General features: G+C 38.5%; 1 long non-coding RNA gene across 1 annotated transcript in view; it reads right to left on the bottom strand.

Moving 5' to 3' along the window:
* Positions 1–18,928: 18,928 nt before the first annotated feature.
* LOC140518111 (uncharacterized) overlaps positions 18,929–25,424 on the bottom strand; it is a 75,173-nt gene continuing 68,677 nt past the window's right edge. The window contains exon 3 of the long non-coding RNA XR_011971831.1: positions 18,929–19,661. This is a non-coding gene — a long non-coding RNA (uncharacterized lncRNA). The remainder of the gene's footprint in view (positions 19,662–25,424) is intronic.

The following is a 25,424-nucleotide window of genomic DNA, read 5'->3' as shown; positions in this document are numbered from 1 at the left end:
CCATTGAAAGAACCAGTCCAGAAGCTGCACATGAGGAATGAGGTTGTTGGTCCAAAAAGGTCTTATTTTCTCCACACTTCTACTATGTGACTATCCTCAGAACTCCCAGAAGAAGGGACTTTCTTACAATCGATGGAACCCTGTGTGCTCAGACAACCTCCAGGAAATACATAATTCAGGGTGACCTTACCCCTACTCTTCCATGAGTGGTTTTCAAATTTCACCCAGGTGTTATATGTCAATATTTCAGGGATGTCATTTTGTTGTCACAAATTTTCCTTCCATTGACACAGATAGAAAGTCCTCCCTGTCAGAGTAGTTTCATTAGTATCTTTCGCTGAAGAATTCCTCACCTGGTGGCCAAACCTCCGGGGATGAACCTTTTTGAACTTCATGAATTGGGATCAAGGCAGACATGCAGGCTAGCCCTGGCCTGTCTGGGAAGGCTTTCCAGCTTGGTAGGACCTGCCACAGCTTGGTCTCCACTGGGAGAGCCAACTCTGTGCCCTAATGAGGCCAGTTAATTCCAATATTAATGCTAGTAACCCAGAGTTGTGTATCTGTTGAGATTGTAAAGAAATAAAAAATTGGTTAGAAGATGGTGTAGAAAAGCCCTAGGGAAGAGGTAAAGGCTTTAGGGTTCTCTTTGGAGTGGTACAATGGTATTTTAACTAGACTTGGTAAAAAGGTGGTTAGTGTGTTAACTTGCCAGAGACGACTGAGTCTTGAGTGAGCTTAACAGTTCAGGAAATTTAGGAAGTGCTTTGGACAGACCTTACAATGTTATTCCTCAAGAATATGATCGCTATAATCATTGACATGATGGTGACACTTGCCAATACAAGTGTCACAAATGCTCAGATTCCTTAAGAATCTAGCCAATGTTACAAACGTTCAGATTCTTTAAGAGTTACCCAACATGGAGAATCTTTAATAAATTTTGTTTTTCTTTGGCTGAAAGAAGGCTTGAGTTCATTTCATTTGGGCAGGACCCGTGTGTTGCTCTTTAAGGTCCCAGCACCCCTAAACCTCAATAATGGTACTTTTAAGAATTATTACTCTGCATTCAAAACTTTCCAAAGGAACAAAAAACAAAATATCAAATACTCTCCCAGTATCTGAAACAAGATGGGTACAGAGGGTGGGATGGCAGGGTAGCAGGAAGGAGTACAGCCTAGCTTCTCACCACAATTAATACACAAAGATCTAGAAACTGCACCAAAGTCATGATTGGAATATCTAGGAAAAAATTACAGTGAGTAATTTTTCCAGCCCAGGTTGGAATAGGGAAACAAAAAGAAAACTTTACAGACAGCGGAGACAGGCTCTAGCCAGGAGGATGCCACGCAAAGCACTTTAATATAAGGATTAAATGAGGGCCCAGGCTTTATACCAGGGCAAGAAGAGGTCAGAGATCCACACAGGGTCCCAACATTTTGCAGGATAAAGGAATAGGAGTCAACTGGCAGTTCTACGCCACACTAACCAGTCACACATCCAGAGTGTACTGAGGAGGGGCATTCTAGGACAGGGAATGGTCATAAGCCCTAAGGTGAGTACTGAACAAGAAACAAGTTCAGAAGCAAGCAGTGGTTATGTGACTGAGATCCAAGGAAAAGAGCAGGGATTCAGTTCCAACATCCAGCCCAGTCTAAAGCCTGTAGTGGAATAACCAGTACAGGAATTCCAGAGCCTGAAGTTCTGTCACTCCGACTCAGAAGAGCTTTCCAGATATCTGAGAGTGGATGAGTCCAGCAGCAGTCATCCTGAACTCCAATCAGGAGCATAATACTCACACTCCAACCTAGGATAAGAACTTAGAGTTTAGACCAGGAGAGCAATGATGATATTTGCTGTGGATAAGACCACACTGGGAACACTGAAAGCATCAACCTGAGTTATTCCTGAGATCCTGGAATAACACAACACTCAAAAACCCAACAAAGCAACAGAAGGACACAATAGGACACAAGATAAGACCAGACATTGTCTCCTAGAGTGCACAGAATCCAGAAATGTCAGATTTGAAGTAATCTGGAAGAATAAGCAAAAAAAAAATCCCACCATCAAAGAGTTATTATGGTGACAGGTACATTCAAAACACAATCCCAAGAGAACGACTCCAAAATATCCATAAGCAAAGCCTCAAAGAAAGACAAAGCTTGGTTACAAGTTCAATTAGAATTCCTGGAAGAGATGATACAGAAGGGGTGTTGTTGGTTTGTTTGGTTTTTTGGAGGGAAGAGGGGCTTAGAGTTAAAATGATTTTTAAAATCAAATGAGAGCATTAAAGAAACAAAATCAGAAAAGAAATTAAAGCAATGGAAGAAAGAATTGGACGGTGAAATAACAGCTTGCAACAAGAAATATAAATCCCTACCCAAGAAACAGACTCCTTGAAAATTGTAATTGACTAAAATAAAACGAATAACTCTGATACAAAAAGAAACATTAAAACAAAATCACAAGACTGCCAATAGCTAAGTGGTACAGTGGATAGAACACTGAAAGGAAAACCTGAATTTAAATACAACCTCAGGAACTTACTAAATATATGACCATGGCTGGTTCACTTGACCTCTGCCTCAGTTTCTTCATCTGTAAAATGGGGGTGATAATACCTCCCAAGATTGTTGAGAAGATAAAATTAGTAAAGCACTCTGCAAACTTTAAAGTACTGTATAAATGGTTGTGTTATTATTATTAAATAGAAGGAAAATATAAGAGACAAGGATGGAGGGTAAGATATAACTAACAATTACTCTTGAATGCCAATGAGATAGATTCATCCATAAAATGAAAGAGGATAATAGAATGGATTAGAAAATAGAATCCAACTATATGTCATTTATACAAAACAAACTTGAAGCAAGAAGATTCAAACTGAGTTAAAATTAACAAAATTTATTATGCCTCAGCTGAATTTTTCAAAAGTAAGTGTAATGATCATGACCTCAGACAAGGACACAGCAAGAATAGAAAATTAAAAGAGATAAACATGAAAACTACATTTTGCTCAAAAGTACCAAAGACAGTGTATCAACACTGAGGTCAACAATATCAATAGTAAGTATAGATGAATCAAGTAGATTAGCATCTAAATCATTAAAGAAAAAGTTAAATAAGTTACAGGAAAAAATGGAAAGTAAAACTATAACAGTAGGGGATTTCCATTTATCCCTTTCACACCTAGATGAATGTAACAAAACCAAACAAAACAAGAAAGAAGTTAAAGATTTAAATAGAATTTTAGCCTTCTGCAGATTATTGAAGACAAATAGAAAAAAAGTATACATATTCATGGAACTCATGCAAAAATTAGCCAAGTATTAGGATGTAAAAATCTCACAAACAAATGCAAGAAAGCAAATATATTAAACAACTTTTATACACTACAATGCAATAAAAATACATTAAATACATTAAATAAAGAAAAGATTAAAAATTAATTGGAGACTAAATAATTTAATCCTAAAGAATGGGTGGGTCAGAATATAGATCATAGAAACAATCATTAATTTCCTTAAAAATAATGACAACAATTTGACCACATACTAAAATTTTTAGACTGCAGCTAGCCAAAGCAATCCTTAAAGAAAATTTAAATTTCTAGATATTTGCAGAATAAGAAAGAGCAATTTAAAAGCTGACAAAAACAAATTAATTAAAGAATTCCAATTAAAATTCAAATTAGAAATCATAAAAATCAAAGAAGAGATTAATAAAATTTAAAGCAAAAAATCTTTTAAATCACTTTATAAAACTAGGAGCTGATTTTCTGAAGGAAAAAATTATAATGTACTACTAGCTAACTTGATCCAAAAAAAAGGAAACCAAATTACCAATATCAAAAATGAAAAAAGTGAATTCAAAACAAAGAAAATGTAGAGGAAAATATCAAACAATTTTGCCCAATTATATGTCAATAATCTAAATAACAATCTAAAGGAAATGGATGAGTATTTAGAAAATATTCAGATTGACAGATAAAAAATAAAGGAATTAATTCAATCTCAGGGAAAAAAATTTCTGAAAGCCGCAAATGACCTCTCAAACAAATAAACAAAAAAAACCTCTGACATCAGATGTCTTTACAAGCAAATTCTATTAAATATTCAAAAAGAATTAATTACAACATTGCATAAAGTTTTGGGGAAAACAATAAAAAAATGAAGGTATCTTATAAAGTTGCTTTCATGATGTAAATATGGTTTTGATATCTAAACCAGAGAGTGTGAAAACAGAGGGGAAAAATACTATAAACCAATATCCCTAATGAACTTTGATGCAAAAATTTTAAGTCAAATATGAGCAAGAAGAATATAGCAGCATATCACAAAGATTATACACTATGACCAGGAATGCAGGATTATTTCATTAGCAGGAAAACTATAAATATAATTGATCATATAAATAGAAGAACAAAAATCATATGAATATATCACAGATGCAGAAAAAGCTTTTTAAGAAGGTACAACATTCATTTGTTAAAAACTAGAAAGCATAGGAATAAAGAGATCTTTCCTTAATATGATAATAATATCTATCTATGTAATGAAGATAAGCCAGAGGCCTTTCCAATAAGATTGGGGTAAAGTGAGGATGCCCATTATCATCACTATTAGTCAATATGGTGCTAGGATTGCTAGCTATGTCAATAAGACCAAAAAAATTAATTGAAGGAATAAACATGGGTTGAGAGGAAGGAAAAATAAAAACATTTTGTAGATGATTCAATTGTTTATTTAGAGAACTCTAACAAGAACTAAAAAACTAATTGAAACAATTAACAACTTCAGAAAAGTTGTAGAATATAAAATAAGCCCCCATAAATAGTTAAATTCCATTGAAGGGAACTTCTTGAACATCCCACGTTGAAGGGACTTCCAGCAACCAGGAACTATGAATTACCTATTTGCTTCATACGCTTTCTAAGTTTGAGCCCCCTTTCCCCTGTTGTCTTTATGTACTAGTAGGAGGTGTGTCACGGACTTTTAGGAGATGCTTTGTACCAATTATTTTTACTACGCCATATTAATAAATACCCATTTCTAGAAGCTGAATGAGTCTGGTTAAACTGATATCCATGGTCCAAAGTACACTGGTGGGGGCTCATGAGCCATAGCATTGGAAAGACAACAACCAGCTCCTCAGATATAAACACAGAGCTCTGAGGGAACATAGTAGCCATGCTCTGGAGACTCCATTCATCAGTTCAAGGAGAAGTTGGAATAGTCATCCCAGTACATGAACTATATGTGTGTATATGTACACATGCATTATATAATATATATTATATATGTATAATATATATTCATATATGTATGTTTACATACACATATACCTATACAATTTTTAAACTTTATAATAGCAGTAAATGACTATTTTTTTCTTTTATAGTATATTAACCAAAAAGTGATTATTTTGCTTGCCTTTTAAGGAAGATTTAGAAATTATTTTCTTATCTATATTTATATTATACTATCATGTTTATGAATTTTAAAATAGATGTTAACTTATTGAATTTTTAGCTGTTTTACAGTTTCTTAAAATATGTCTTGTGCAGATTTCCATGAGTTTAATTATATAGTCCCATTGTGATGTTTAAAATGTTTTGTTTTATACCAAACATTAATTAAAGTCAAAATACTGGGATTAGTGGAGGGGAAAAAAGCACTGGATTTAGACCCAGGAGACCTGAGTTTGAAACCTGATTCATTTACATGTTATCTATGTGAAATTGGACAAATGTTTTCTTGACCCAGAGTCTTAGTTTCTTCATCTTAAAATAAGCATCATAATAAACCACTCACCTCCCAGGGTTCTTTGGAGAATCAAATGAGAACATGCTTGGAAAGGGAAGCACTTTGATGGAAATGTTAGTTATTATTACTATAATGGGAATTTGGGAGTAAGCCAGAGTACATGTGAGATAGAACCAGGGTTTTTTTGCTGCAATATTTTTTTCTCCTTCCCGTAATGTGGAAAGACTTTACCTAAAAGAAGACAAAGCTGTTCCCAGGCTCAGGCTTTCCTGATGCAGCTTCCCGATCATCTAAAGGCATGAAATGTCTCAGCCACATGGAATCTAGGTTCCTTGGATGTGGTGGATTTCTGAAGTCCATGTGAGTTACCTGATGCATTTCCATGCAGAGATAAAGGGTACCTGGATCAGAAGAGCTAAATGCTACTGTATATCTGTTCCATATCCTTGCTGTGTTAGAGCAAAGTAAAGCTTCTCATGTTAAATGTTTATTGACTTATGAGTGCCACATTTCTTCCCAACAACAAGTCAGACCTAAAAGAGTTCTGATGTTATGGTGAGCTTCCAATAATGTGGCTCTATCTAGGTAAGCCCAGCTCCACAGGAAGTGCTATAGCCCAACACCATACTGCCTCCTCCTCACCCCAAACACCATTATTAAGTGGTTTGGTCAAGGTCAATAAGTAACAGAGCCAGAACTCGACTTCCAGTGTAGTCAACACTCTTTCTACTACGTCAGGCTGCCTCATAAATCCTACTGGTTCTTCAAGGCTACCTCCCATAGGAAACTTTCCCTACTGGAATCCAAAATCTGCATCTATTCCTGTTCAGAATTCCTACTGTGCTTGTAGACTAAAATCAATAAATATGCATTCTTTTCTTTCAAGTGTGAGTCATGTCTCCTCAGCTAGACTCTTAACTCCTTGACAACAGAGAACTTACATTTTCATGTCTTCTACAAGGTGTCCTTATTTCAGAGAGGGGCAGACAGATAGGCCCCGAATTGAATAGGAGGAGAACAAGTTAAATATGGCTCTCTGAAATGGCACAGTGGCCCATCCTTCTTGACCCCTCTATAGCATTTGACTTTGATGACCACCTTCTGTTCCTCCCTGGACTTTTGTGAACTCCTGCCAAAATATGGGCACATCATCAGGCTATGGCCTGGCTCTTCTTTTCATCTCCTATATTTTCTTTCTTGGTGACCTCATCAGCTTCCATAGGTTCAGTTATCTTCTCTATGCAAATGACTCCCAGATCTATATATTATAACACATTCTCTAGGGTTACTCTCCCAACCCCCAATTGTGATAGAAGACAAAGTCCAGCTATTAGGGTATCTACTACAACCTCACAGAGCTCTTGGATTCACCTTGAGGGATAGGGGGATGAGATATTTTTCTAGAGCTCCAGCTCATAATAAACCCACACTAGTGTTCTTTTCCCTATGATTATCAGTTGAGGTCAATTAGCTAACCAAATTTATAAAAGAGTATTTACTAAAGCAAGAATGGTTGATACAAAACATTCCACCAAAAGTTTGTGACCCACTCCTCACCAGTCCATGCAGGGTCCAGGGCTCACACTTAGTCTTGTACCAAAAGGATAATTCACATTTACTAGAAGGTCTTTGTTGCTGTCCTTTAGGTACTCCCTTTGAAATTCTGCCAGTCTGGGCTCCCATTTACATACTTTATAGGTAGAAAATTCTTAGCCTCTTGCTGAAGTCAGTGCTCACTGCTGAAGTTTTAAGCTTTTCCCTTTTGCTCTGCGTACACTGGAATTGGGAGCTAAAGTTCCACTAACTTTTTTGTTTTGAGTGCCAAATCACAGTTTGTTCTAATGGAACAGCATGAGTCCCTGTCCCAACCATGCCATCTACTCACTGTGAGACTTTAGGTAAGCTATCTCCTTTCTCTTGGCCTCCATTTCCCACTCTATAAAATAGAGATTCATATATTTTAATACTGAAACAGACTTTAGAGAGCTTCTGGTTCAATCCTCTCATTTTTACACATGAGGAAACTGAGAGAGTCGAAACAACTTGCCAAAGCAAAGTCACACAGACAGTGCTTAGTAGATCTGGGAGGTGAACCTAGGTCTTCTGTCTCATAATCCAGAGCTCTTTCTACTGTACCACACTATTGTGTGGGATCTATTAGCTCTGATCTAAGATTCTGTAATTTGCAGGTTTGTTAGGGAAAGAGGAAAGGGGAGAATGTTGAGAGTGTGGGTGGAAGGAATACTTCTTGCATCAGCACAGCACACATATGTTCTACCAGTTCCATGGTACCTGAATCACCCAAGCATAGTGAACCAAGCTACCCCAGCGAGCTTGAGGCTACATCACTTCAGGTCCACACATGTCCTCTAGGAGCCAGCTCTTGGGATCAAAAACATCTTTCCCCCAGGGGATAGAGCAAGCTTCAAGATGTTGTCCTCCAGATGTGGCCTCATTTCATTGAGATGGAAATGAATGGAGGGAATCAAAGCTTCTGATCTCTATGCCAGACACATAGCCTTAGAAAATTATCCACCTGCAGGGCAAACGGTCCCAGAAATCTGAAACTTCTGGCTTCCCTCAAATCAGGTGGCAAAACCAGAGAACCAGAGAGGTCTAACACCCTGTATTTGGGGCAGTTTGTGGGCATCTCCCTGAACTGGAATTTAAGCTCCTCTTTTGAGCATTCAAGGCCCTTTCCAATTTGGTACCACTCTCAATTTTCAATGCCACTGGGAAATTGGGATCATGTTGAAGGCAATGACCAATATAACTACTCTCAGTCCTAGAATATTTATAGGAATTCAAAGTATTTCTCCTGTTCCCACCATAGAGGCAGAATGGTGTAGTGGAAAGAACTGAAGCTGGAATCAGGAAGACAATTTCATCTCCAGTCTCTGAGATTTGCTAACTGTGTGAATACTTTTAAGGACCTACCTCTTGGAGTTGTTGTGAGGCTCAGATAAGATAATATATGTCAATAAACATTCTCCAAATGTTAAAGTTCTTTTGCTCAGTCAGGCATATATCTGAGGGAGAGTGGGGACTAGATGAACAAAGCCTGGGATGAGGTACCAAAGAGATAAGTATTGGGGGGAGGGGGAGAAGATTATGAAGAGGAAGGAGTCAGAAATCCTTCAACCAGAGGTGAAAGGAAACTTAGATCCTTCAGTTTATAGAGGAAGAAACTGAGATTCGGGCAAGGAAAGGGGCTTTATGAAGATGACACAATTATCAACACCAAGAATCAAGCTTAGTTCCCCTAACTCCACATTGATGGATTTGGTCACTTTGCTACATACTTCATGTTATGTACCTATAAAAAAGGGTGGACACCAACCCTGACACTCAAAGAGAACTGAATTCGGTTGAAATTCAAATGAATTCAAAGTTCTTCCCTATAGAATGCCTTCCTCTCCTAATTGTCTCATTTGATTTCTTCTAATAAAATCCTATCTATCTTTCATTGTGTGTGTTCATCCTTTATTGCTGAAGAAGACCATACCATCAGAGAAATAATGGCATGTCTTGCACTTGACTTTGTTTTGAGTGAGGGAGGGCTGTGCAGGTCACGAGTCTCACTGCTCCTCCAGAGCCATCTGAATCCAGTGACCAGATATTCATCAAGATAACTGGAGATGACCCAGGATAAGGCAGTTGGGGTTAAGTGACTTGCCCAAGGTCACACAGCTAGTGAGTGTCAAGTGTCTGAAGTGAGATTTGAACTCAGGTCCTCCTGACTCCTGCACTGGTGCTCTATCCACTGCACCACCTAGCTGCCCCATCTATCTTTCAAGGCCTTACTTAAATGGCTACCTCTTCCATGACAGTTTTTTTTCCAGTATCCCCTCCCTTCTTCCCCCTACAAAAGGGATATGAGTCACTCCTTCCTCAGAATAGTTTTGTTCCTACCTCTCCTAAACATTTTCCATATTCTACCTAGTTTGTAGTGATATCTTAGTCATCTCTGTTTCACTCTGAGCTCTGAAATAAGGACCCCGCCCACATTAAGTGCTTTTTGAATGAGGGTTCAATGAGTGGACTGAGAATGGGACTGCCTTCTGCTTCCTGAGTAAGGCACTCTACATTTTATGTCCCCACCAAGGGATGCTGAATGTCTACTGAGTAAGTTCCCTCACACCCTAGAATCTCCAGGACAAACACTGTATCTACACATTTATTATATATTCATGGGTGAACTCAGTCAAAAAAATAAATAAGTGAATGTTATTAACATAACAATGTAATTAACATAACATAACATTATTAACATAACATGACCCCAAACGACTAACAATTGCAGAGAATTGATTTTAGACAGAGAGGCAATGGATTTAGAGTGAAAGAGATATGTGTGTGTGTATATATATATATTATATAATACATATAATATATATATGCATATATATATTTTAACATGGCCAATAAGGGAATTTGTTTTGTTTGATCACGTATATTTGTCATAAATGATTTCTTCTTCTCTTTCTCCCACCTCCACCATGGAGTTGAAGGGAGAAAAAAAAAGATTTCTATTAATAATTTTACATTTTAATTTCATTTAAAATTTCATTTAAAAATTTTTAAATTTTAATAATAAAATTTGATTTTAAAAACAAAGGTTGGCTCCACATTGTGAAAGATTTAAATGTCAGGTACCTGTATTTTTATTCTAAATGCACAAAGGAGCCACTGAAGCTTCTTGAGTAGGAGAGTAACATGGTCCAACCTGTGTTTTTGGTGATATCCATTTGGCAGTTATGTGGAGAGGGTAGATTGGAAAGTGGAGAGAAGGGAGGCTAGTTACAGGGATTTGTTAGAAAGTAGTTGCACTAGTCCAGTCAATCAATAAGGAAAACCTAGACAAATCTTCAGATTGTTTAATATTGATTTATAGTATAAATTGTCTTTCTGCTTTTATTCATTTCATTCTATATAGGAAGAGTTCATATAACTCTTCCCATGCTTCTTGAAATCGTCTATTTCCTCATTTCTTATAGCACTTACAGATACCCTGGAAAAATTACTTGATTGTTATCTGCCTCTGTTTCCTTATCTGTGCAATGGGATAAGAATAGCACCGACCTCACGGAGTTATTGTGAGGATTAAATAAGTGAACATATGCAAAGCACTTTGTCAAATTAAAGCACCATGTAAATGCTAGCTATATTATGATTACGATTACTATTTTAATTTTCCTATCCTTAGACTGTTGGTCCAATTGGGGAATGGCTCTTAATGATAAATTCCCAAATATTTTATAGATTTTCTATTTTAATAGTATTCTTTTTTTCTCAATTACACATCAAGACAATTTTTAGCACTCATTTTTACAAGATTTTGAGTTCCACATTTTTCTCCCTCCTTCCCCTCCCCTCTTCCTAAAATGGTAAGCAATTTGATATAGGTTGTACATGTGCTATCATGGAAAACATATTTCCATATTCATCACATTTGTGGAAGAGGAAACAGATCAAAAGGAAATAAAATCATGAGAAAGAATGAAGTAAGTGGAAAAAAGATGCTTCAATCTGCATTCTGACTTCATCAGTTCTTTATCTGGATGTGGATAGTATTTTTCTTCAAGAATCTTTTGTGCTTGTCTTGGATCATTGTGTGGCTGAGAAGAGCTGAGTCATTCATAGTGGATCACACAATGCTGCTGATACTGTGTGCAAGGTTTTTCTGAAATCTGCCTGTTCATAATTTCTTATTGCACAATAGTGTTCCACAGACTTCATATACCACAGCTTGTTCAGCCATTCCTCAATTGATAGGTATCCCCTTAGTTTTGCCACGATGAAAAGGGCTATTATAAATATTTTTGCACATGTGGGTCCTTTTTTTTTAATGATCGCCTTGGGATACAGACCTAGTAGTGGTGTGTGTTTGTACTTTGTTGCCAAAGAAAACCATGCCATCAGAGAAATAATGACATGACTTGAACTTGACTTTTGTTTTGAGTGAGACAGGGCTGTGCAGGTCACCAGCCTCACTTCTCCTCCAGAGCCATCTGAATCCAGTGACCAGATATTCAATAGGATGACTGGAGATGACCCAGATGAGGCAGTTGGGGTTAAGTGACTTGCCCAATGTCATACAGCTATTGCTAGATCAACTGTACACACAGTTTTGCTGCCTTTTGGGCAAATTTCTCTCCAGAATGGTTAGATCAGTTCACAACTCCACCAACAATGCATTAGTTGCCCACATCCTCTCCAACATTTATCATTTTCCTCTTTTTGGTATATTAGCCAATCTGATAGGTATGAGACTTGTTTTAATTTGTATTTCTCTAATCAAAAGTGATTTAGAGCACTTCTTCATATGTATATAGATAGCTTTGATTTCTTCATTTGAAAACTTCCTGTTCATATCTTTTGATCATTTATCATTTGGGGAATGGCTTGTTTTCTTACTAATTTGACTCAGTTCTCTATGTGTTTGACAGCTGAGGCCTTTATCAGAGACACTTGCTGTAAAGATTGTTTCCCAGTTTTCTGCTTCCCTTCTAATCTTAGTTGCGTTGGTTTTGTTTGTGCAAAAGCCTTTTAATTTATCATGATCAGAATGGTCTATTTTAGATTCTGTAATGCTCTCTATATCTCTTGTTTGATCATAAACCTGTAACTCACTTAACTTCTCCTATAAGAATTTGGATGCTATATTTATATACATATATATATAATTGGTGCATATATGTTTTGTATTGTATTGATTATGTATTGATATTACTTCATTGTCTATGGTACTTTGTAGCAACATGTAGTGTCCTTCCTTATCTCTTTTAATTAGGTCTATTTTTGCTTTTGATTTGTCTGAGATCAGGATTGCTACTCTTGCTATTTTTTTTACTTTAGCTGAAGCATGATAAATTCCGCATTACCTCCTTACCTTTACTCTGTATGTGTCTCTCTGCTTCAAGTGTGTTTCTTGTAAACAATATATTGTAGGATTCTGGTTTTTGATCCAATCTGCTATCTACTTTGGTTTTATGGGAGAGTTCATCCCATTCACATTCACAGTTATGATTACTCACTGTGTATTTCCTTCCATTCTGTTTTTCTTCGTTTGTCCTTTCTCTCCTCTCACCCTTTCCCTCCTTAACAGTGTTTTGCTTCTGTCTACCACCTCCCTGGTCTGCCCTCTTTTCTATCAGTCCCCCAACTTCCGCACTTTTACTTAATCTCCTCCCATCTTACTTTCCTGTCAGGTAATATAGATTTCTATATTCAACTGATTGTGCTTGTTATTCCCCTTTAAGCCAACACTGATGAGACTAAGTTTCAAGCATTACCCATCACTCACCCTCCCATGTTTCCCTCCATCGTAATAGGTTTTCTGCACCTCTTCAAAATAATTTACTCCATTCTATCTCTCTTTTTTCTACACCCAATGTACTCCTCTTTCTCATTCCTTAATTTTTAAAATTTCATTCCCTTAAATTTGCCTTAAACCTGTACCCTCTGTCCATGTATACTCCTTCTAGCTGTACTATTAGTGGTATAATTTTTAAGAATTACAAATAACATCTTCCCATGTAGGAATTTAAACAGTTCAGCTCCATTGAATTGCTTATGTCCCTTTTTCCCTTTTGAGGTTCTCTTGAGTTTTGATATTGGAGATCAAATTTTTTGTTCAGTTCTGGTCTTCTCATTATGAAAGCTTGAAATTCTTCTATTTCATTGAATGACCAATTTTTCCCTTGAAGTATTATGGTTAATTGTGCCAAGCAGGTGATTCTTGGTTGTAGTCCTAGTTCCATTGTCTTCTGGAATATCACATTCCAAGACCTCTGATCCTTTAATGTTATAGCTACTAAGTCCTGTGTAATCCTGATTGTAGATCTCTGATATTGGAATTGTTTCTTTCCAGCCACTTGCAGTATTTTTTCCTTGACCTGATAGTTCTGTAATTTGGCTGTAATGTTTCTTGGAGTTTTTATTTTGCGATCTGTTTCCTGAGGTGATTGGTAGATTCTTTCAATGTCATTTTGCCCTCTGGTTGCAGGATATCAGGGCAGTTTTCCTTGATAACTCCTTCAAAGATGCTGTCCACATCCTCCTTTTGATTATGGCTTTCAGATAGTCCAATAATTCTGACATTGTCTCTCCTGGATGTATTTTGCAGGTCAATTGTTTTTCCAGTACAGTATTTTACATTTTCTTCTATTTTTTCATTCTTTTGAATTCGTTTGATTGATTCTTAATGTCTAGCTTCCACTTGCCTAATTCTAACTTTTAAGAAGTTCTTTTCCTCAGTTAGCTTTCATACTCCTTTTCTATTTGGCCAAATGTATTTTTTTTCTTTTCCAAGATGTTGACTCTTTTTTCATCATTCTCTTGCTCTCCCATTTCTTTTCTTAATTTTTCTTCTGCCTCTCTCATATGATTTTTAAGCTCCTTTTTTGAGCTCTTTCATGAGTTCTTTCTGGGTTTGAGATCACTTTCTGTTTTTCTTTGGAGTTTTGCCCATACCTGTTTTGACACTGCTGTCCTCTTCTGAGTTTGTGTTTTGATCTTCCTTGTCACCATAATAACTTTCTCTGCTCAGATTATTTCTGTTGTCATTGTTGCCTTTTGCTCATCTTTTTTGGCTTTTTTCCTTTCTTTTAAATTTAAGCTCTGCTCCCAGAGTGAAAAGGGCACTGTCTCAGACTTCTCGTATCATGGGCTATAGGCCCTGGCTGTTTACCTGATATTGTGCTGATGTTGCCCTGAGGCCAACGGAGGACCCTTGTTTCTAGCAGTGTGCTGAGGTGTTGGGGGGACTGGTGCTGCTGGAGGCTGTAGAGATCTGGCAGCTTACCTAGTGAAGTGCTGGTGTCTGGTTTATGCTAAGGCTAGTAAGGTGTTTCTGCATTTCCCCAGGGCTACACTGAAACACCTGAAAGTCTGGCCCTGGAGGCTATCTGTTTGCCTGGGGCTATGCCTGATTCTGTAGTTATTTTAAATGGAATTTCTCTTTCTATCTCTTCCTGATGAGTTTTATTGGTATTAAATAGAAATGTTAATGATTTCTATAGATTTATTTTATATCCTGCAACTTTGCTGAGGTTATTGTTTAAATTAGTTTTTTAGTTCTCTACTGTAGAGAGTGCAACTAGGATGGGCTGGCCACATTATTTGAATGCCAAATGTACATTTGCCTAAAAGACTATTTCACGGAGAACTCTGTCAAAGCAGGCTCTGACATGGTGGTCAGAAGAAATGATACAAGGACACTTTCAAAGTCTCTCTGAAGAACTTTGGAATCAATTACATGACATGGGAGACACTGGCAAAGGACCACTTAGCGTGGCATGTCCTCATCAAAGAAGGTACTATCCTCTATGAGCAAAGCAGAATTGCACTAGCTCAAAAGAAAACTGGAATACACAGATTTAGAGACATTTCCACCCCAAATGTTTGTATGGATTCTCTGTGCCCACCCTGTGGTAGAGCCTTACTCATTTATATTAGTCTGACCAGCCACAATCAGATACATTGTACCTTGACCCAAACACAGTGATGTCATTTTGGTCCTCTCTGGGAACAAAGGACAACAGCCAACCAACCAATTATGTTAAAAAAAAAAAAAAAAGTGGTGACAATGGACATGCTTGTTTCTCTCCAGAATTTATTTGAAAGGATTCTAGTTTATCTTCATTAACATGTAATACTAGCTATTGCCTTAAGATATAGGATATTTACCTTTTCAAGGAAAAGGCCCGTTTATTCCTGTGAGTTTTTTTTTAAGAGAAACTGGTTTATTTTTTGGCAAAAAATTTTTCTGCACATGAAATAATCATATTAGGAAGATTATACTTTATTATCCTTCACATATTTTCATCTCCCTCAAATTGGCCTATTTGATGCTACATGACATTACTTCTCCCCTTAACTCAGCACAGGATGTCCTCATCACTTCTGCCTTTTAAATTCTACTTCCACAAAATCCACCCCCCTGCTTCTACTCATACAACCACCACCCTAATTTAGACTTTCTTTATCCAGACTGTTACAGTAGTCTCCTAATTGACCTCCTTTCCTCAAGTCCTTCCTAAAAAATCAGTGACTCTCACTACCCCTAGCATCCACTACAATCCACTGGCATTTAAGATCCTTTATGATTTGACTTCAACCCATCCTTCCAAGGTTATTAATCGTTGTTCCCCTTCATACATCCTTCATGCCAGCCAAACCAGCCTGCACAACATTCCATCACCGATCCCTCTACCTTTGAAGTGGCCAACTTTCATAGCTGGGGTGTGTGCTCTCCTCAGCTCCTCTTCTTAGGATCCGAACTTTACAACGACTTTCTTGATCTCCCTAGTCACCAGGGCCTCCTCACCTTGCCTTGGATATACTTTACATATGTGTATATATAATATATTACACATATAATATGTAAAATAAATATATCTATATATACATATATGTATATTTGTATATATACAAACTGCATTTGTTTATGTATACACACACATACAAACTCAATGTCTGTGTGTGTGTGTGTGTGTGTGTGTGTGTGTGTGTGTATTTATAGTTTCCTCCAATAGTGAGAAAGCTCCTTTAGGACAGGAACTTTGATTTTTGCCTTTGTCTACCACATGGTGGGAACTTAACAAATGTTTATTGAATTAAATTGAAATAATCAAAAGCAAAGATTATAACAGCTTTGTATATGAAAGAGCGAAGGTGTCCAAAAATGGGATAGGAAAGGTTTCAGACATCTGGAACTGAAGATGAGGTGAGATTCCGTAGCCAAGGAGGATAGTATCAAAAGAAAGAGAGAAGGGAGGGCTCACTTGGACGCTTTCAGGCACAGGCCTGAGACTCAGAGAGGGCACGCGGAAATAAATGAGTAAAGAGCAGGCTCTCACTCTGGTCTTTGTCCTGTGATTCCCTCCTGTGTGAATGGAATTGAGATATGTTGTTTTACATCCTCAGAACACTGAGAAGGAACATTTTTGTCTTTTTCTGTATCTCTAATGCTTAGCACTTAGTATAGCACCTAATAAATGCTTTCCTTCCACCTCATCGCTTCTCCCGGTTCCCCCTTTCCATCTTTTCTTGCCTCTGGGTATAATAAATTTAAATGGTACAACAATGTTTGTGAGTGTGTGCGTGCATGCGTGTGTGTGTGTGTGTGAGAGAGAGAGAGACAGAGACAGAGAGAGAGAGTAGGAGGAGGAATGAGGGTAAAAGAAGAGAGGGGAGGGGGGATAGAGAAAGAGGGAGGGAGGGAAAGAGACAGAGAGAGAGAAGGGAGGGAGGTATAATAAATTCATAGAGGTCTTTCCAGTTTCCTCTGGAATCATTTCTTAAGTCACAATAATAATCCATTGCTTTCATAAACCATAATTTGCTTAGTCATTCTCCAATAGAAGGACACTTCCTTAGTTTTCAATTTTGGGGTACCATGGAAAGATCTATTAGAATATTGTTGTACCTTTGGGTCTTTTTTCCTCTTCTTTGATCTCTCTGGGGTATAGGCCCTAGGGGTTGTCTGATAGCTGGGTCAAAAGGTAGACTCAAGTTAGTAAAGTTTTTGGCATAGTTCCAAATTTCTTTCCAGGATGTCTGGACCAATCTACAGTTCCACTAACCATGCACTCAATTGTCTATTTCCCCAAAGTCCCTCCAATATTTATCATTTTCCTCTTTTGTTGTATTTGCTAGTGTAATAGGTGTGATGTGGGACCTCAATTTTAATTAAATGTTTTAATTTGCATTCCTCTGATTATTAGTCATTTGGAACATTTTTTTATATGGTTTTTGGTAGGATATCTTCATTTGAAAACTACCTTTGACCATTTATATATTGGGGAATGTGTCTTATTCTTAGGTATCTGAATCAATTCCTTATATATCTTTCCTGGGGGGTCTTGTGAGAACTCTAAGATTTAGAAGTTCCCACCTTTACCCGCCCGAGACTGTCCACCTGGAATTGAGCTTCCATCCCCAGCATCTAGCTAGCGCAAAACACTTACACTTCTACTTCCAATCTCTTATTGTAAGATCTTTGCCTCCTTGGGAGATTCTTCGCTCCCTCCTAAGGAAGAATTCCCCTGCACTTGTAACTAGACCCTGAAATAAAGCTCAACCCTTGTTCGACTCTGGAACGTCCTTTCTCTCATACGAGCATCCAGTTTGGCCAACCGAAGACCTCCGATAGAGGTAAGGGAAGACTCGGGTAGCCCTCAGGCCTCTAGGCCTGGCATATCTTGGATATGAGACTTTTATCAGAGAAATTTGCTGCAAAGATTTTTTTTCCCCTTATTTACCAGTTTCCCTTCCAATTTTAACTATATTAGATATTCTTGTTATTGCTTCCAGAAGCTAAAACAGTACTTTGCATGGCTCAGGAAGAGAAAGTGAGGCTGGTGACCTTACACAGTCCTCCCTCACTCAAAACGAAGTCAAGTGCAAGTCATGTCATCATTTCTCTGATGGCATGGTCTTCTTTGAAAACGAAGAACGAGCACAACCTGTGAGTAGACCGAGCTGAATGAATGGGGACCCAGCTAACTGGGTAACTCAGTTCATCCTCTCCTTTCTGTCTCCCCCTCCTCTTCCTTCTCCTCTCCAAAGGAAGACAAATTTGGATGATCAGAGGCTGCCCAGTTAACTTGGAGTTTACAGGCTAGATTTCTCTCTCTCTCTCTCTCTCTCTCTCTCTCTCTCCTCTCCTTTTCTCTCTTTTTCTTGTCTTTCCCAAAACCTTAAACCCACTGTATTCTGAAGCTCATAGATTGGACAACAACAGGTCCCAGTTCAAGCTCCACTTAATGGCTATTTTCTGAACCCTCCAGGCTTAGAGTGATTATCAGTACTGTTTCTCTTTCCCTCCCAGCTTGATTTAGTTATTTTTTTCTTTTGTTCATTAAAGGGGCCATTCCCTGACTACTTCTTAAAGAGGCCTATTCACTGAATGGTCATTACCTCCCTCTAAGTGAGTATCTGAATAGGCCTTAGCCTAAAAAGGCCAAGGTCTCCCACTGCATCCTGGACTGTCTCCAGTCATCCTGATGGTCATTGGATCCAGATGGCTCAGGAGGAGAAAGTGAGGCTGGTGACCTTGCACAGACCTCTTTCACTCAAAACAAAATCAAGTGCAAGTCATATCATCATTTCTCTGATGTCATGGTTTTCTTCAAAAATGAAGGAAGCACACAATAATAGTTCTTTACATACTGTATATCCTTAACAAATAACTCATATTACTTATAGTGTTTTAAAGTTTACATTGAACTGACACCTACTTCCCAACATGTCAGGTCACTTTGTAATAACCGTTTGGTTGTTCCTTGAATCTCCTCCCCTCCCTTATTTTCTCTCCCTCCACCCGCCATCTCAGAATAATTTATTAACTTTCATCCAAATGGGAGAAAATGAAGCTGGATCAACTTTATTCAACCACATCTTCTCACAGTATGTATGTAAATGAGGTTTGGGGACCACTCTGAAGTGCAGTCTAACAGAAGAAGACTACATTAAAGAAATGACAACAATAGATAGGTCTCCATTTTTCAATTAGCCTCCTTTCCCTTTAAAAATGCCCTCCCTGCCTAAGATAGACCAGTTCCTATTTGAAACTCCCAACGTAGTGGTAGGTACAATTAGTCATTTCCTGTACTCTAGTCAAGGAGAATGTGGAGAGGAAGTGAGCCAGGGTCTTGCCAGTCTTCAGTACTTTGGTGCTTCTGGCCTTCTGCCAGATCCCTTTTCAGCTCTTCTCTCCTCAAGGCCTGCGTCACCACTTCTCTGAAGAGCCTCCCAATCGACCTTGTTGATTCCAATACCTGCCCTCTCCACATCATCTTTCACATAGTTACCAAAATAATCTTCCTCATGCATACACAGTTCTGACCATGCTATTCTTCTGGTCAAAAATCTTCAGTGGCTCACTATTACCTTGAGGAGAAAATGCAAATTCATTAGTTAGAGCCCTCCACAATGCAGTCCCAGTTTATTTTTCCAGTGTTACTTCATAAAACTCTCTTTATGCATTCTGCATTCTATACAAATTTGACCACCTCTGTTCTTGAAACCACATAGACCATCTCCTACCCTCTCCCCCACCTCAAATGTCCTTGGTCTACTCCTCTAAAACTTTCTGAATCATCTTCCTTCAAGTGTTAGTTGTTTTTTAAAGACTCAGTACAAGTGCCACTTCCTGTATGAATTCTTCCCTGACTCTCCCTGTTGAATGCCTGCCCCTCTCTCTCTCTCTCTCTCTTTCTCTCTTACTCTTCCTCTCTCTCTTTCTCACTCTTTCTCTCTCTCTGACTCTCTCTCTTTCTCTGAAATATACTCTTAAAGCACTGAGCACTTTGTCTGGATTTCTCCTCTCCCCTGGAAGTCCTTTCCTTGTTTTATACTTTTCTGGACACATGTCAAATTTCAATATTGGAATGCAACTTTTTTGAAAGCAATAGTGTTTCATTTTTTTCAATCTTTTTATATACTACACCCAGCATATTATCTTGTACAAAGACGGTGTTTGACAAATATTTGATAATTGAGGTTCCCAGCTCCCCAAACCTCCTAATACTTAGACCCATTCCTGTAAGTCTTTGTTAATAATTTTTATTAGATTGTGAGATCTTCAGAAGCAGGAACTGCTTTTTGACTCTCTTGGTGTCCTCAGTGCCATTAGGTGCTTAATAAATGCTCATTGGCTGACTGATTGACAAAGTACTTTTTAGGAATAATATTACCTATCGACTAATTTAAGGTGTTAATAATAATAGCTAACATTTATAGAGCACTGTAAGATTTCCAAAGCACATTACCTCCTTTGATTCTTATAACAACCCTCGGAGGTAGGTGATATTATTATAGCCATTTTACAGATGCAAAAGTTGAGGTTGAGAGTAGTTAAATGATTTGTCCATGGTCATCTAGCTAGGAGTTGTCTGAGGAGGAATTTGAACCCAGAGGTTCCTGACTTCAAGTTCCATGTCCATGCAGGCGCTGGAATCTATCTACTTCATTGCCTGGGAATACTTAAGGTCATCATCATTGTCACCACCATCATAGCTAACATGTATGTAGTACTATGTGTGAAGTAATAATGATCTCATTTGACCCTCACAGCAACCCTGTGAGGTAGATGCTACGATTATTCCTGTTTTACAGATGGGGAAACTGAGATAAACAGAGGTTAAGTGACTTGTTGAGGTTCACACAGCTAGTTAGTATCTAAGGTCACATTTGAACTCTGGTCTTCCTGGCTCCAGGCCCAGGGTTCTACCCACTGAACCACCTGGCTGCTTCCTGTGAGGACTTATTGTTACTGGGGAACTCTTATGTCTCCAAGGTCCCTATTGCTTCTAAGCCATGAGGTCTCATGTGTCATCCCATACAAGTAACCAAAAAAGGCGTGAGAGGTAGGAACTATATTTTTATTTTGGGTAGTGGGTCCTTTTGCCAAATAATAGGAATGTGCTTATGACCTCTCTTCTGGGACACTAGGCACTACATTTCCTTGTCCATGATCTTGTTTATCAATCAGGCATTGTTTCCCTGGTTTTGCAGGGAGGAAACAAGAAGACCAGAGCACATGATATAAGAGCAGGGGTGAGAACCTAACACCATCACCGTCACCAACCTGACTCAGTTTCCCTCCTGAGGCCTTGTGTTTCTCAGTTTTTTGTCCATCTGGGCATCATCTGGACTAATGCTCTGGCATAGTTTAACTAGGATAGCTTTAGATGGCTCTGGGGGGTATGATTAGGCACTTTCAGATTAAGTTTGGCCTTTTCAGTCTAGAGATAGAAAGTCAGAGAAGGGGAAGTGGATTTTATATTCAAGAATCACAAAAAAGGAGGTAATAAAAGTAAGAACTGGCATGCAGCGTCTTCTAACATTTACCTAGTACTTTACATCCAGCACCTCATCTAAGCCTCCCAACAATTCTGTAAGGTAGAGTCTCAAAGTAATATTATTCTCGATGATAACACCCTAGAGAACATGCCAGTGGTCACATACGTAGTCAACTTCAGAGCCCAGGTTTAAGGGCCAGTCTCCCTGGCCTTAGGTCTAGCATTCTAACCATTATGCCAGACTTCAGGAAACAGCAACACTGGAACCATCATTGGGGGCAGAAGGAAGTAAGTTTAGGGCAAAGAAATGATTTTCCTCTTTCACTAAGCAATGAAATTCTTCACCTCAGGGGCAGTGGAAGGAGCACTGAACTTGGAATCATACACTGTGAGTTCAACTCTGAGTTCTGCCACATCTGTCACATGATGCAATGACCCTTTCAGCTTTAGTCCCATGATCCTATGATCTTATGATCCCAGGTGTATGGGGCATGGGCAGCTAGATCATACAATGGATATAGTGCCTGGCCTGGAGTCAGGAAGACTCATCTTCATATCTGGCCTCAGGCACTTACTAGCTGTGTGACCCTGAAAAAGTCACTTAAACCTATTTGCTTCAGTTTCCTCATCTGGAAAATGAGCCAGAAGAGGAAATGGCAAACCTCTCCAGTACCTGCCAAGAAAATCTCAGATGGGGTCACGAAGACCTGGACATGACAGAACAACATATGAGATAGATATGAACTAAAAAGAAGAAGTTAACATTTACATAGCCCTTACAATGTTCCAGGCACTTCCTAGGATTACGTTTGATCCTCACAAGAAGCCTGAGAGGTAGATACTTATTTTATCCCCATTTCACACATTCGCGAGGCTGAATTTGAACTTGGGGCCTCCTGACTCTAGGTCCAGTGTTCTTGCACCACCTAGCTGCTTTTGGAAGGGCTTAGATCCATTTCTTGATAACAGCACCCTTTGGGAAACTGAGATGTTTGGGGACATCCCTGACCTGTAAGGTAAAATCGGGGAGGCTGCATTCAATCTTGTTCAAATTGTTTCCCATGGCCAGGGCTCCAGTGGGAGGGGATCAGTGCGGGGGGGGTGGGGGGAGGGGGGGTGCGTTATATATCACAGAGTAAAGTCCTCTATGTGCAAGGCACTTTATCCTTCTCAATAGCTTTGGCAGAGAATGATGCCAAGGCTCAGAGATTTTAGCATGCGTCCTCATAGCCCCTCACCCTCCTCTCCACACCACCCGGACAGAGGCAGGCTAGGAGCCTCTCAAATAGGAACCAAGCTGCCCAACTTCATCTTTTCTTAGGGAATGAATCATTCCCAGGATCAAAGTCTTCTAAGTCCCTCAAAAGAACAATCTTTAAAATGTCAAGGGGAAATTATTGAATTATCCTGGTTGGCAAGAAAATCTAATTTATAGCAAAGTATTTCTCTTGAAGTTTTAATAGATTTTTTTTTCCCTCCAATGGATTTTAATGCATAATTGTTTCCCAGGCTCGGAAATTTCATTTAAAGCACTGAAATTGCTTTTCAATTCTTGATTTAATGCCAAGTTTTTCCTCCCCATATCAGCCTGCAGTCAAGTCAATATTGTATTTTCCCCGTTAAACCAAGAGAGGCCTTGGATCTGATGGCTCTTACCTAATAGAGCCTGCTGTTATCTGATCATATTCCTTGGACATAAAGAAACATGGGGCTCTGGAAACCTCTGTCATCTTCTTACTTCCCTTCCTACTCTAAGGCCACCCAGCAGGTTTGGGGGCTTTGAAAAGCTGGGGAGAACCTTCCCCTGAGAGGGATTTCAGAACAGGTTCAGTAGGGATGCTGGCTACCACAATAGGAACCAAATAAACAATTATAGGACAAAGAGCTGAAATAAACTTTAAAGATCACATAGTCCCATCCTATTATTTTTACATACAAGGAAATGGAAAACCAGGAAGGGAAATTTCTCAAGATTATAGATGCCATACATAGCAGAACCCAGGTTCTCCAACTTAAAATCTGATACTTTTCCCAACCCACCATATCTTTCTTTTCCCTCATTTCATTCATTCATCCAGAGCATCTACTTTGTACAAAGTCTTCTGCTGGACCCAGTGGCAGTCATCAGATCAGATCTTTGTCCTCAGGGAGTTCACAGAGGAGATAAAACCAACAAAATAATCCCTCCTTGAAGGTGGGAATTTTTTTTTTTAAAGAGCAGCTAGGTAGCACAGTAGATAGAGTGCCAGATCTAGAGTCAGGAAAATTCCTCTTCCTGAGTTCAAATCTGGTCTCAGACACTTACTAGATGTGTGACCCTGGACAAGTCACTAAATCCTGTCTGCCTCAGTTTCCTCATCTGTAAAATGATCTGGAGGAGGAAATGGCAAGCCACTTCAGTATCTTTGCAAAGAAAACCCCAAATGGGGTCACAAGAGTCAGACATGACTGAAAACAACTGAACAATAAGAAGACAGGAATTTTTTTCTGTTGAGTTTTTCTTTTCTTACCTAGCATCTATCAGTGTATGGCATATAGTATATAGTATACAGTATAAACTTAATAAATGCTTATTGGACTGCCTTGAAAATATGTACCCAATCACTATAGTGTAGTGTAAAATAATATAATAATATATTGATAATAATAACATAATAAATATAAGTAGTGTAATATAAGGGCCATCAGAGTGGTATGGGATGCCCCCTCCACACACACTTTGTTAGTTCATCATCAAGTTTTGGGAAATTTCTGTACTGCAACAGGGGCAGGTCCACTCAAAGTGGATAAAACTCTCTTTCCTTGGATTTCTTCAAAATCATTATTAATGTTCTGTGTCGTTGGTAGTGTCCTGTTTGGATATCAAAGGCTAAACCAGTTGACTCTCAGAAATCAGAGAATACTAGAATTTAAAGCTCAAAGGGACCTTAGAGATCATGGTGCAATCCTTCACTTTACATGACAGTAAATGGCACATCAGGAACATAAACCTAGGATTCAACTACAAAGCTAGTTCTCTTTTCACTGAATAAACCCATAAAGCACAGGCTGAAATAGGGAAGAGTGGTTGATATTTCTAACATTTAGGTGAATTTGGAAATGTCCAAATCACAGTCTTACAATGTTTTAAGGTTTACAAGTTCTTTCCTTGAAACAATCTTGTTTATACTGACATTGTTGGTTGCATTTTACAAATGAAGAAATAGAAACTCAAAGAACTGAAGTGCCTTGTTCAGGGTTACATTCAGAATTCAGGTCTGTAGAGTAAATGCTTAATAAAGTCTTGGTACCTTGAACTGCAAAGCCATGGTTATGGAGTATGAATAAAAATCACACTAGATATCCATGTAGGAATGAGTTATGATCCATTGAATTAGAGGGAACATCCAACATGGAGTAGTGGAATGAACTCTGGTACCCTGGAGTCAGAGGACCTGGGTTCAGTTCCAGTCTCCAACCCTGTATGATCTTGGGCAATTTACTTAACTTCTCTGAGCCTCAATTTCCTTACTTGTAAAATGGGGTAGATTAGATGACCTCTGAGGACCCTTTCAGCTCTACAATCCAAACTTGACGAAATTACAGAATTGTTAGCATATTAAGAACATGGAGATACACAAGTTCTACTGGAGGAATACAACATGTATTGCTCATATAGTATATGTATACATGAGTAGTCTAAATAAACAGCTGTAGTTTGTCAGTAGAATGGCTATATATGATCTGAGATCTATCTCACCTCTGAGGAAACTAAGAGGAGGGTAGTATACTGCTAGGATACACTGCTGGTAGCCAAAATGGTGGGTGGGGAGCATGGATTCCAGGATCTCTTTTATCTCCAAGAAGCACA

The sequence above is a fragment of the Notamacropus eugenii genome, chromosome 1 (genome assembly GCF_028372415.1).
Source record: "Notamacropus eugenii isolate mMacEug1 chromosome 1, mMacEug1.pri_v2, whole genome shotgun sequence".
Classification (NCBI taxonomy): Eukaryota; Metazoa; Chordata; class Mammalia; order Diprotodontia; family Macropodidae; genus Notamacropus; species Notamacropus eugenii.
The sequence above is the reverse complement of the archived record's forward strand: the minus strand, read 5'-3'. Positions and strand labels throughout refer to the sequence as shown.